The 13,786-nt window shown below is 39.9% G+C and overlaps 1 protein-coding gene across 8 annotated transcripts in view; it reads right to left on the reverse strand.

The window, feature by feature from the left end:
• LOC103465398 (band 4.1-like protein 1) overlaps nt 1-13,786 on the reverse strand; it is a 109,835-nt gene that overhangs the window by 68,891 nt on the left and 27,158 nt on the right. The window contains exon 1 of one of the 8 annotated variants that reach the window (XM_081607453.1): nt 660-680. The exons of the other annotated variants lie outside the window; for them this stretch is intronic. The gene's annotated coding sequence lies outside the window, so the exon portion shown is untranslated. Of the gene's footprint in view, nt 1-659; nt 681-13,786 lie in introns of those variants that run through there. 8 annotated transcript variants of the gene reach the window in all.

Below are 13,786 nucleotides of genomic sequence, written 5' to 3' on the forward strand. Positions count from 1 at the left end.
ATTTAAAACCTCTTTTTTTCGCTTGCTACATTACCAACCAAGTACGAATCTGTTATTTACGTTATTCAACCATCAGAATGGTGCAAAGTGACATCATACCCATTCAGCTTTCAGTGTTTTCTGACCATTCATGTGAAATGTGGACTGTAGACGCTGGCACAGCGTTGGGGACGTCTGTGCTGCTGCTACATGTTTAGCAATGAAATTTTATCTTAGCCTTAAATAGCTATACTGATATGCTAATTCCTTTTAGCACAACATGAACATAACAATAGTCTTTTCCAGCATCCAATATGATTGTTTTTTGAAGCAAAAATGAACCTAATGTGGATGTTTGTTGTGCATCAGATTTATGGGCGTACCAGAAACTCTTGAATAAAAAGGGTTCCAGTCAAAACCATCGTATGTAAAATAAAATCTTTTTTAATTTTTACCCTGTTGAAATCTATATAATTAATTAATCAAAATGAATGCTCTACAGTCCCGACCATAGTTACAATGCAACTGTTGTTCAACCGTTCCAAACTAATATGCTTGATTAATAGTATGCAAAGCGACATTTGCAGGTTTCCATGAATTGCTAGATTTGCTCTCTTGAAGGAGACTTTTTCATTTTGCACTAAAGCTCAGTGGAGCATTCCCAAGGACAGCTGCCTTACCTCTGACAAATCTGTCTTTAGATGCCGTACGCTGTGAACCCCAAGGACTGAAAAGGCTTTTTGTTTTTTTCCCTCCTTTCTCTCCTTGCAGTTCTTCTATCGTCCCCATCTCCCACTGTTGATGACGTGATGAATGACCAAAGGCACCATTTCTGGAATTATGTACCTCGGCAGCATGCAAACGACAGACTGGAGCGTTAAAACAAGAACATGGGTGTGGAAGCGTACAGGCGGATGAAAAGGCATCATCATGGACCTCGGGGGCAGGGAGACACATGATGGCAAGACAAAGCTTGTTGGTTTCTAATTGCTCTGACAAAGCTGTTCTTAACTCTTTAAAGCCACAAAAATGACACACAGAGGGCCTTACCCTGCACAGTGCTTGTTGTTGAGCTGTCCCCTCTTATCCATAATTGTCAAAATCCCTTCCAAAACAAGCCTTTAAATCATTTCTGTTTTGTCTCAACACCAGCTTTATTTCCACTGCGTGGAATACATTAAATGTGTGCACAACCCAAACTAAGTTGGACCTCTAAAATATATCCAAGTGTGAGAATATGTTGCCCCAGATTCGCTCCGTTTCTGCCAAAAAGTTCTGCATGCCTCTCTGAGACTGGAGTGTGTTTGTCTCAACTAGAAGTCTCAACTGTGTTCCAGTTAATGAGAGACTGTCACAACAGTCCCACTTTTCAAACCAGACTCTCCAGCATTGTAATTTCTGTGTGGTAAAATTGTTTCCTGCTGCTTAAGACTGCAATCACAGCTGTTTATGGCTGTTGATGAAGTGCTGATGTAAAAACAAAACAAAAAAAACAGGTCAGAGCAGTTTTGGTAATGCTGTTCCCAGTTGTTCTGGAACTACATTTACCAGGGTTTTCTATTTTTTCGGGGCTAGAAATGATCTTTCAATGACAAATAATTTATTAGCTGGTGGAGCAGAGTAATAGGAAACCAGTAGACCCAACAGTCGTGGTGTACCTCCTGCTGATTGTGTGTAATTGAATCATTAATTGAAAGGAGGCTTGTTCAACATGGGAGCAGTGTGAGTTTAATCAGTGAGGTCATTCACTGGCGTCAAACAGACGACTCTTATTTCTGGACGACGGCAGGAAGTGCCATCATCCAGGCTGTGCTGCAGTTCTCTCTGAAACTGATCATTGTTCTGTGCAAAAACATCTTACTTTGATTTAACTGACAGACGATCCAGGTAAAATTATATTAAAAGTAGCAACCAGAAAGATGGAGAAGAAAATGGAAGCCAACCATTTAAATAGACATGATGGGCCTTTTTTTTTTGACTGAACTGAAGCACTGAATTCCACAGCAGGTCTACATGGTAAAGTTGTCAAAGTCAAGCTAGCATAACTGATCTACTTCTCTCTCCCTCACCATCTTTCCTTTCAATCAAAACTTTTTCTTGATGTGATGCCCTTGGACCTTGCTGTCTAGTTGTTGTAGTGTTAACAATTAGTAGCAGCTGCACCCCTTTTTCTTTAAAAAATCACAGATTTGCTGCAACATGTTGGCAACTTGACTGCTAAAACCAGTGAGAGTCAAAGTTACTGAGCGGTTTTTTGCCCTCTCACGCATAAAATCACGTGGCAATTTGCCTATAGACTACTAAGAGCTCACATTTCCTAAATCTTTTCTTTCTTTCCATTATTACAACGTTCCGACCGTTTCTGGGGCCCTTCATCTCAGGCCCTAAAAAACAATGACCTTTTATAGGCATCAGGTGCAGACAGAATCAGTTCAACTGGGATGATATATTATTGGTATGCAATATGTGAATACATGCAAGCATTCTATTACACTCACTGATATTGTCATGATAATTGTGGGTTCCATATATACAGTTCAAGGACAAATCTGCATGCTTACAAAGCTGACAGTTTTAATGCATCACCTCCTAGGTTGTTAAGCTAGGAAGTTGAAATACATACAGAGCTTTTGAAGTCCCAGCAACATAAAACACAACATATTCAAATAAAATTGGGGCGTTGTCTCCCATTAAGCTGCAGACTAGCTTATGTGTGCTACAGTTCAAGTTCCACAGAAACACTCATCTGTAGAATTTCAAACGGAACTTGTCTGAAGGTCCAAACCGCTTGAAGTTTTGCTTTGGCATAGCACACACACTTCGTCTGATCCTCATTTTGCCTTTCCCTTTGAAGGAATGCACAAACACATGTATACATACACATAAACACACACACACGCATGCACACACGCACCCCCCTGCCCCCCACACACACACACACACTCCTACTCAATTCTTTCCCCCTTTGATTTTATTTTTGCCAACAGCTCTCTGTCCCTGTGGTTGTTTATTATAATGTACAAAAGTAATTTTACTATAAATACGACTTTGTTTCTTTTGTTTTTACAAATTCAGTCTTTCTTGTCTCATCTACTCAGTTCAATGCTGTTTACTGTAACTCTGTCACTATATGAAGGGTTATATATAATCACTTCTGAACTGATTATACATAGCGGATCCCCACATATTCACTGTTCTGTTTTCGCAGATTTTTCTGTTGAACACAACTCCAAATATTAATCTTAAATATTTGACAGAAATGAATCTTGGGAAGCTGAAATATCTAGACACAATTCTTCTTGATATTTGCAAAGCAACTGATTCAAGAGTGGTTTAAGTTTTCCTAGTTGCTGATTGGCTGTACACTAGCCTGGTGAAAAGCTGCAGCTAGTTCTACACTTTGCTTCCAACAGAGGTCTGGACCCTCGGTTACTGAGAAATGGTTGGTTGCTGAAGGTGTGGACTTTGTTGACGTTGAAACGATTGGATCAAATTTTACCTAATCACTAATTGTTGGCCATGACAAATGTAATACACCAGCTTGATGAAGCTTCCTGAAAATTGTGTGAGCTGATAACAACCCTGTGGGGAGTGGAGCCACAATATCTTTGCTAGCAATATAAAGTCAAGCATTGTTCTCGCTCTGACTTTAATTGCTCAATATTTAGAGTTGTGGACTGGATGACTTCGATCTTTTCCTTCATTGCCAAACTATAACCACAGGCGGACTATAACCCTAAAATGACATCTTTGTTCACCACTACTTCTTCTGTTCTGTGATTGGCCCAGTTGAAATGCAATTGGAGAAATTGAGCTCAATGGGAGAAATTCCAGGTGAAGAACTGAAGGGAAATGAGAATAGAGTGAAATTGCATAGGAAGGCAACTTTACCCTCAGGAGTGGAGATAAGGAAGACTCTGGATGTTAGCTTCAGCTGCAGTGCTGAGACTATTTCGACTGTGTGCGTTAAGTCATATTAAGGTATATTTGATATTGAACTATATGCAAGTACGCTATATTTAGAGAGGGCCTTAAGCTTTCCTAGATTCCATAGTCACTAACCCAAATACCAATGGTCCACTGTACAGTTATGGCAAAAAATAATAATAAAAAAAAAAATTCTGTAATGAATCTCCACTAGAAACTGTGCACCTTGTAATCACTGAGCTGACCATAAACTCGCCTGTTTACCAAACTATTCTTGAGTCAGTCTCTCTGACAGATGGCTTCCTAAACTAGAGAGAGATCCCAGGACAAGGTCTGAAAAGAATGCACTGCAAGTATTGCAATGGTCTAGGTAACGTCCAAAATTAGCTTAATTAAAATCCTCTGGATGTTAAGCACGGGAAGGTAAAGCAAGTTTTTCTGTGGAACACATTTCAGCAACAGGCAATTCAAAGATCTTTACATGATAACAACATAAAACAACAAAAAAGTAAAAAACATATGAAAACAGCTGTGCAGAGAAAATTGTCAACACACCTTAAAATAAACAGAAGCAGTGATGTAATTTATGATAGTTCAAAATTTTACCAAGCAGAAAGTATAACTGATAAACTAATAGACAAAACAACTACAACAGTCAAGGATTTTTGTTTCTAAGCCACTGTCCTCTAAATATTAGCTAACTTTATGTAATAAAAGGATACAAGCATTGACTCTACTTCCACCGACCGATAGCAGTTGAATCGTTGAATCACATCGGTGTATTTGACCATGACGTGAATTCAACCAAGGAAAAAGTAATTTAATTTATACTATCCCAGTGGACATCCTGCAAAATTGTGGAGTGGCAGCACTTATCAGGAGCTGTAATTACCTGAAAGGTATAAACCAAACGTTTTCCCTTTTTAGCTCTTAAAAACATTTAATAAAGCACAAATAAATAATGACGCTTCATTTAACAACTGAAATGTCATGGCACTTCAGTTGTTAAACGGTGTCTTCTGTCTGTCAATCAGTCACTACAGACTTTAGCTATCAGGTATACTAGAGGACACCTGATGAATGAACTCTGACAGACTGGTTTCACCATTTCCTTTCTTTGGACTTCTTTCAAAGTGTCTCAATGAGAAGTCCAGAGTCCAGCTAGTAAAGATTTGTGAGAGATTTTTAGGGCCGTCTTGATTTCTTTGTCCTGATTACAACTAAATAGTTTCATCTCAAGTATTGGTAACAGATTACACTCAGCAGTTCTACTTACAGGAGGGCTTTAGCCTTTAACTTTGAGATAAACAGCCGTCGCTTGTGAAATCTATTCCAACCTTCCAGAAAGTTGCAAATCATGCCCCCTGATTATGTTGCAAGTGCCGACACAATGTTGTCTTTGTTTGAGCACGAAGCAAGATTCACTTTTTTAGGTCCGCAGGAAGGGTTTCTTTAAAATGCACTCAACTTTAAATAGCAAAACCATTACCTTCAAGAGCAAACGAGTGCCATTTAGAGGAAAGGAAGAGGCATGAGCCAAAGGAAAGTCTGCTCTTATCTTCTGGGAAACTTTTTCATGAATTTTTAATGAACTGAGATGAGTTCATTCCTGCAATGCTCAAGTCGAGTATATTCCATTTTCTGTGCTGGTTTCAGCGCCGATAGCTTCAAAGACAAAACATACAGTTAATACTTTAGTTTAAGTATTCACACCCATTTAACTTTTGTACATTTTGTCACATTGCAACTTCAGAGTACATTGTAACACAATGTGGAACATTGTAACACAATGTACCCTGTGTTACAGACCAACACAGAGTACATCGGATCACTGGTATTCACAGGATCAAGGACCACAGCCAGTCAAGAATAGCTAAAATCAGGGAATATTATCTAAAATCTCTCATAAGTGTCTCTTTTATTGGTGTTAATACTAAATATAATTTAATATCCATTAATACATATAGTGGGAACTGTTTTAGCACTACCACAGAAGCTAACGTTTACATCTTCCTTGTTTCCTATACTGTCTGCGTTGTGAAGGCCAATCAACTGGCCTAAGTATTTCAACTTCAAGCCACATTGTCTTTCCAATTTAGAGATCCTCTATGGAAAAAGTCCCCAAATAAGCTGGTTTTCTGTAAATAATTTGGATTCACGTTCCACAGAAACATCTGCAAATACTGAACCAGGAATACGCAGGGGTCTGCTGTAGCTTAATAAGCTAACCTTGTTTTAATCTTTTCCACAATCTTCTTCTTGACCTGCCTGCTGTGTTCCTTGGTCTTTAAAATGCCAGGGGGGGTTTTATCACTAATGACCCTCTGATGTATTCACAGAAGAGATGAAATTACACAAAGCTGAGGAGTTGGTGTCATTGTAAATGAGTCAGATTATTTGAAAAGAAAAATGAAAATCAATGCATCACTTTCCTCTTAGTTCACAACTCTGCACTGGTTTGTGTTGCTCTGCCACAAAAAGTCCCAATAAAACACTCAAACCTGCAATTTTAATCTAGGAATATTCCTGCCATGTGCTGCATATATAGCGTTATGCTAATGCTAACGGTCATGCTCAGTTGCGGTTTGCAGCAGAATGTCCTTGAATCATGAGTCCTGTCCTCTGTGGGACAGAAACAGCCACCAGCCTGGTTTATATGTTCTGTGGGAACAAATATTCTCCTCCTGAAGCGGAGCTAGCATTTATACACACAGTACCTCGAAGGTGGTTTTTCTCATTTTCCTTTGCCCTTACAAAAGCACAGAGAAGAGCCATAAATCAACAGAAAATGGTGGATGCCAGCAGGGCTCCCACAGCAGGACTCGTCTCTTCACAGTTCGCTCTGCTTTGTGTTTACCTCCAGGAACCAATGAGCTGACAACTCTCAGCTTCTTTTACATTGTGAACATTTTATTCCTGTATTCATGTTAATGTCACTGGTCTGGCCTGTTGTGGTAACTCGGGAAATGTTAGCAGCCATTGCTAATGTAGGTCTAGGGTAACTTTAGCCTACATATTAGGGACTAGTCGACTCGGTTTCCCTCACTAGTAAATTGAACAAAAAATGTAAAATGTACCAATAAATTGGCTCTGATTTCCTTCATTTTGGGTGAGTGATGTTCGGTCTAGGCTTACGTGAGAATTCGATCAGATCCATAATTTTATCTACTTCTGCAAAAGTCTGAAAATCAACCTCTGTTTTCTTTTTGCTCTTCCATGACAGAGGGCCAACTGATAGGTCACACTGCGCGATTCACAATACTCACCCCACTTTTGCCAACTAGACAACTTTTCCGCTAAATTTACTATTCAGACAAAAAACAAAAATGGTAATGGCCAAAATTGGAAAGAGTAGGTAAGATTTCAAAACTGCAATTGGTGCAGCCCTGCAAAACAAAAAAAAATTTTTAGTGTCTTCACCGTAAGAAGTAAAGAAACTTACTTTAAAAAATCTATTACTAGTGCGCAAATTTCCAGGTCTTCACTGTGGAAAATTAAAACAACACAGCCATATATATTTCTAGTTGACCTTTTGAGGGAAAAACTTTTCCCAAGTGGTTGTGATTTACGTGGTTAGCAAGTATGCCTTCTCTTTTGCAACAATTCAGAAACTGTAAGCTGTTGTTTGAACGTCTGTAAACCGAACACTAGCTACAACAACCTTTGGCATAAAGGGGAAAAAACAACAGCTCAGAACGCCACTGCTGCATGGTCAGATGAGAAGAAGGAAACATACGAGGCTGCTGGATCTATGCTATTTTAGCACAGATAGGCCTCCTGCTAGCCCCCAGTGGAAGCACTCAGCAGCAGCTGAACACATCCTGCTGCTGCCCAGCTAGCTAGAGCCGTACTCAGCTACTGCTGGCTAATGGACTGCTTTAAGTGCTGAGGAGGGGATGGGGGGGCGAGCCGCTGCGCATCAGCGGGGTGGGCGTGCTGCAGGTGCAGCACACAATGAGGCAGTGGCTGGAGTGTGTGAGTCAGTGTGTGAGTGTTTTTGCGTTTCTTGCCTACAGCCCCTCTTCTCCCCCGCCCCTCTCCACTACCGACCAAAAACCACCCACCGTTTTCCACTCTGACATTCACAGAGCTAAGCTTTTGCATCATCCGAGCGGAGCAGCATGCATTCAGAATCATTTTTGGCAACGAGCCGTTTCGCATTTTCCGAGACGGGGTGCTGGAGAGGAGGGGTAAGGGTGGGGGGGGGATCTATAGCATCATGTCTATCTGTGGCACTCACACTCAAACACGAAATGCCGCAGTGGTCTGACAATGTGAGGAAAGGACATGCAGAGGGAACAAAAAAAACAAAGGGAGAGGAGATAATGTGAGCTACTACTAAGAAAGCATTTCATACGCAAGCAGCCATAACTGAGCCAGCAGCATCTCTCTCTCTCTACCCTGTTTCGACCTGCTTTAAACAGGCCAGAAAAAAAAAAAAGGTGGCACAAGGCCACGCCATATGGTACTGAAGGTGGCAAGTGTATCACTCTACAAGAGAGCGGCTCGGCAGAGGAAGACCCTGTCCCTCTGAGTGATTAACATCCGATCTGGGAGCGGTGCTCTTGACTTTAGATTAGGACGTGAGGTCTAAAATAATACAAGTTTCAGGCAACTTCATTTAATCTTTCTCCTCAAAAACCCCCTCCATCCCCAAACTGAAACCCCCTGTGATCTGATAGGCTTAGAATAATAAGCAGTTAGCATGCTATCAGCTAGCAGCTCCATTATAGCTTGCAGATAAAGTTGGGCTGATATCCAGAGGTGCAGCACAGCAGCAACTCTCCCGTAATAATAGTGGAAGCCATCACAGTGACATGCAATTATCATGTAAGACTAGCTTTAAGAAATCCTCAGAGCATCGGCTGCTGAAATGAGCTGCAGCACGCTTAGCATTTCTTTCACCGGATAGACAAAGACACTGCTGGATGATGTCGGACTTTCCTTCAGACATACAAGTGCGAGGAAATTCAATTTAATAAAATCGTCTCGTTAGCTACAGGTATCGCTTGATTAAAGGATGTATTTTAAATTGTCTCTGGGTGGAGACCAACAAGCAGGACAGAACATTTTCTATCTGGTTTGGTCTGTTAGACGACGACAGAGATGTGACTGAAAAGCAGCTGTGAGTCTGAAGCTTTGCTTCACCTCCTTCCTACAACAAAACCATCCAGCAGTTCATTACAGAGGAACAGCAGAAAATTGCATCATGTCATGTGTCAATTAAAATAAAAACTTGAACATGGTTCAAAGTGAACAGTATCAAAGCATTTCGAGGTTTTAAGACAGTACTCTGTTATTTCAGTTCTTATCAGTGAGATGCCAGAAAAGCGTTATCTCAGGCTGTACTGAGGACTGGCTTTCTGAAAGAAGGTTAGGACACTTTCACCTGAATTACAAGATAGATAAATTCAGGAATACTTCCAGCTAAAAATAAATAAATCAATCAATAAATAAGTAAAAACCACAAACAGCCATGATGTTGGCACTATGGGATCAACATGACTGTAAAGCAGAAAACCGCAGGCAACAGAATGCTATATTATTGCATGTAAGGCAATAAAATGTTTATTTCTTCTTTAAAAAAAGGCAGAGTTATTGGTGTATTTGCACATTTGATGTATTTGTAATATTGAATGAAAAAGGCTTAAGTGCTTACATGAAAAATCTGCAGAAAGTACCAATTATTTTGACGATTAATCGTCAGAAATAGATCATATTTTACTTTTCAGCTTCTGTTAACCATGATGCCATAAAACTGTTTATTTTCCCAGCAGGTCATCATACTGTGGGACTCTCATGCCTGGGAAACTGTAAAATCATTCATTCATGTTCAGACACACATCCTGAAAAAAACTCTTCTAAGGCAGAAACTCCACCCTTTAACTGCTAAACTTCCTTCAGTTACTCCCTTTTCACTTTTCCAGCTGTGGCGGCCAATTGGCACTCCTTGAAGCTTTCATGATAACAGACCGTATGTTCACAACCGCACACGTAAATACAACAGGTCAAAATGAACAACAGCACATGACACAATACACCTGGTCATTAATTATTCAACCAAATCCCAAATCAAGCGAAGAGGAACGCAGGTGAAAAGCAAAATCAGATCTCCATCAACCTCTGAAACCACAACAAGAATCTGGGAATTATGTCAAACTTGACCTATCAATACACCAACCCTCTGTTTTCAGTATTCTGACGCGGTCTGAAGAAGTTCACTTTCAGTCTTTGTACAGTAATATCAGAGATGACTCATTTAATGATTTTCAAACTATTAACCACTATTTCATATACAGGTATTGCATTTTTTTTCTTTCTACACCACTTCACACCTGTTAGAAAACCATTTTTGCAAATGCACTCATTTCTCTAGATATTTTTGAGTAATTATAGATTATAACACTTAAATTCCATATGCAGTTTAATTTTACTCCAGCTGCAAGATTGAAGTAAAATAACATCATTGCTATCATTTACACATAAATAATAGAAAGAATAATAGACTATTACTTTAACTCATCAGTTGTCAAATAAGGTACAAGTGTTGGGCACATTTTCGCTAATCCGCTAACATTGGAGCTAATTTTCTGTTTAAGGGTTTAGCATTTTTTCTGTCTTTGAAAACATTTAGCCCACCGAGTTAAATGCCAACTTAGCATTTAGCACCCTAAATTTATATTTCTGGATAACTGCTAAAGCACTCAATTATTTTGCTGTGTTATAAACTTTGTTTCAAAAATAACTTGTTGAAGCACCACTGTGCTGATGGGTGTGTAATCATGTGGAGGTTGATATAGTGTGCATCAAGATGGTTGAAGTTAGCGCATTAGCCTTAATTTCCACTAGTTACTATGTTGGTACAGCGCTCTGCCATTAGCATAACTAATGTTTACGATTAGTGCATTTTTAGCTAGCAGTGCCCATCACTGACGGCATCAGTGTTTTGTGGCCATTTTTATGTCACGTTTTATCCTAAAGGCAGGTCAAAACTTGACATAGTCGGAACATCCTGCAGAAGGGACAAAATGACCAATGCCTATCAACACATTGTCACACACTGAGGTGGTGTCATTTACCTGCTGGCTTTGAACTTTAATCTGTGTTTTAACACAATTCCAAAGCAGAATGGCATCTGTAATGAACGTAGTGAAGCAAGTGTTATAAAGCGGGAACGATCTGATTGGAGGCTGATTGTTCTGATCTGATCTGATTGTTCTGTTCAAGTTGTGCTAAAAGCAGTTAGCCTTCCAATGAAGCTATTCAAGACTAAAATAGCATCTCAGTGCGGGAACAAGGCTAGTCTGCTGGCACAGAGATTATGAACTAGAGAGAACATTCGAGATAGTTCTTACCAGTAGAGCGAATACCTCAGAAAGTCCACAGTGGCCATATTTCAGACTGTAAAGGCAGCATGTTAAATATTTAATTTTATGAGAGTATCAGAACAACAAGGGTTGGAATGAGGAAGCCTCTCAACCCTGAAAAAAAAACAGAACAGTGTATGTTTTTAAAGTTGCATCGGAACAAAACTACAAAGCCTCAAAAACAAAACGTTCAAGTCAAAGTAAGATCAAGCTGGAGATGCTAGGTCAAGACGCACAATGCACAATGATATGATAATATGATCATTGTTTTTTACACCCATGAGTGGAAATTGAATCTGTCATGGCAGAATGTTGACAGAAAAAAAGAATAACAGAAATGAAAAACTACGGAATAAAAAAAAAGTACAGTGTAGAAAAAACACTTCTACCCAATACTGTGGCATTAAAGCTTTAGTAATAACACACTTTACCCTATAAGGTGTTTCAATAAAATCACAGAAAGTGTGAGATTAATGCAAATATAAGGTGCACCATCATATTTTATATATGTTTTTGTCACAATAACTAAAACTACAGCAGAAATGAAGCAAAGCGACAGAAGCCTGTTTTCTGCTCTGTATAAAAACAGATGCACATTCTAACATCGTTCAGCCTCAGACTGGAATTTAGCAAACTAAATTCTGCCCAACACAAACTATTGAATGCAGTGTCATAAACTGTTCCAAAAATAGCATGAAGAAATTCAGCAGAGTGCTGAAAAGGTGTCGCTTTGTCAGAACGGCTGAGCGTTTGCTGGCTGCTTGTGAAAAATCCCCCCGACCCTTTCCCCCCCATCAACGAGCTCCACGCCATCCATCCGTCCTTCTCAGAGTGACCTCTGAGTCTCGTCTGTAAGAAGAATCTCGCAGGGCAGTTAGTGGACCGCCTCAAGCTGCGATCAACATCTGTGACTCAGTCCTCCAACATGGGCGGAGCGTTTCACGCCACAAGGTTAAATAAATACACGGCAAGACAGAGGACAGGCGACACAAGATACTCAGACAAATATGATCCTCTGTGAGAGTTACCCCAGAGATTAGATGGATTTACAGATCTAGTGTTTGAAAACCCCCCAATAGGGAGTAGTCCATGTATGTCCATAAAACTAATACTACACATCCTGCTGAGCTCAGTGTCCCTTATGGTGAATTGTGGTGGCAGTGTCACAATCTGGGATGCTTTTCTTTAATATGTGAAGGGAAGCTGTGATAAATTGATGGGAAGACGGATGGAGCAAAACACAAAGGAGAAAAACCTGATGGAGGCTCAAAGCACTAACATTCATCAAGACTAAACTTGCTGCCAGAGCTACAAGTCGGTTTAGATCAAAGAACATTCAAGACTTAAAATGGCCAAGTCAAAGTCCAGCCTAAATCTAGTTGAGAATCTGCGGAAAGACTTGTAAAAGTGATGCTGTCTATCTGAACTCAATGAACTTGAACATACAAAAAAAAAGGGGCTGCACAGTGGCGCAGCTGGTAGAGCTGTTGCCTTGCAGCAAGAAGGTTCTGGGTTCGATTCCTGGTCTTTCCGCATGGAGTTTGCATGTTCTCCCTGTGCATGTGTGGGCTTTCTCCAGGTACTCCAGCTTCCTCCCACAGTCCAAAAACATGACTGTCAGGTTAATTGGTCTGTCTAAATTGTCCCTAGGTGTGAGTGTGTGTGCATGGTTGTGTGTCCTGTCTGTCTCTGTGTTGCCCTGCGACAGACTGGCGACCTGTCCAGGGTGACCCCGCCCCTCACCCGGAACGTTAGCTGGAGATGGGCAACAGCAACCCTCCTGACCCCATTAAGGAACAAGGGTGTTAGAAAATGGATGGATACAAAAAAAGTCAACAGAGCAAATTGGCAAAAAACTAAAAAACACAGATAATAGTCAAACATGAAAGTAAAACTTTCATTTTCAGTTCAAAATGCTGTGGGAAGAAACTAACGCTTATTGAAACTTACCCCCATTGACTCATCCAATACATACATACACATATGCTTCCCACGTTTCAATATTTATAGTTTTACTTCAATCCCTGTGCTCTAATATATTGTTATGTAGTCTACAGCTCAGACTCCTGCAAGATATCAGAGCAACTATGTTGATCCTAAGTGGAATAGGTTTCCATTCAAATGTTTAAGAGTTAATTGCATGAACTGTAATTAATTAATCACAATTATTCACATTTTAATCAAAAACTAAACATTTTCAGTTCAAAAATCCTTTCTGCTGCTACATGACTGAATAAATAGACATATGAGCTCAATAACAAAGATTTTCATTGTTTTTAATTTATTTAGGTTATTCAACCATCAAAAAGTTTAGAACATCCATTTTTTGGTTAGTTAACCAAAAAATGAATAATAATGAATGATTGGTGCTATTAAACGACTCTGGACGCTGGCGTTAGCGATGGGGACGCTGCTGTGCTGCTGCTACATGTTTCGCACTGAGATGCTATTTTAGTCTTGAGTAGCTTCATTGGAAGGCTAACTGCTTTTAGCACAACTTGAACAGAACAATC

The sequence above is a fragment of the Poecilia reticulata genome, chromosome 5 (assembly GCF_904066995.2).
Source record: "Poecilia reticulata chromosome 5, P_reticulata-male-v2, whole genome shotgun sequence".
Lineage (NCBI taxonomy): Eukaryota > Metazoa > Chordata > Actinopteri > Cyprinodontiformes > Poeciliidae > Poecilia > Poecilia reticulata.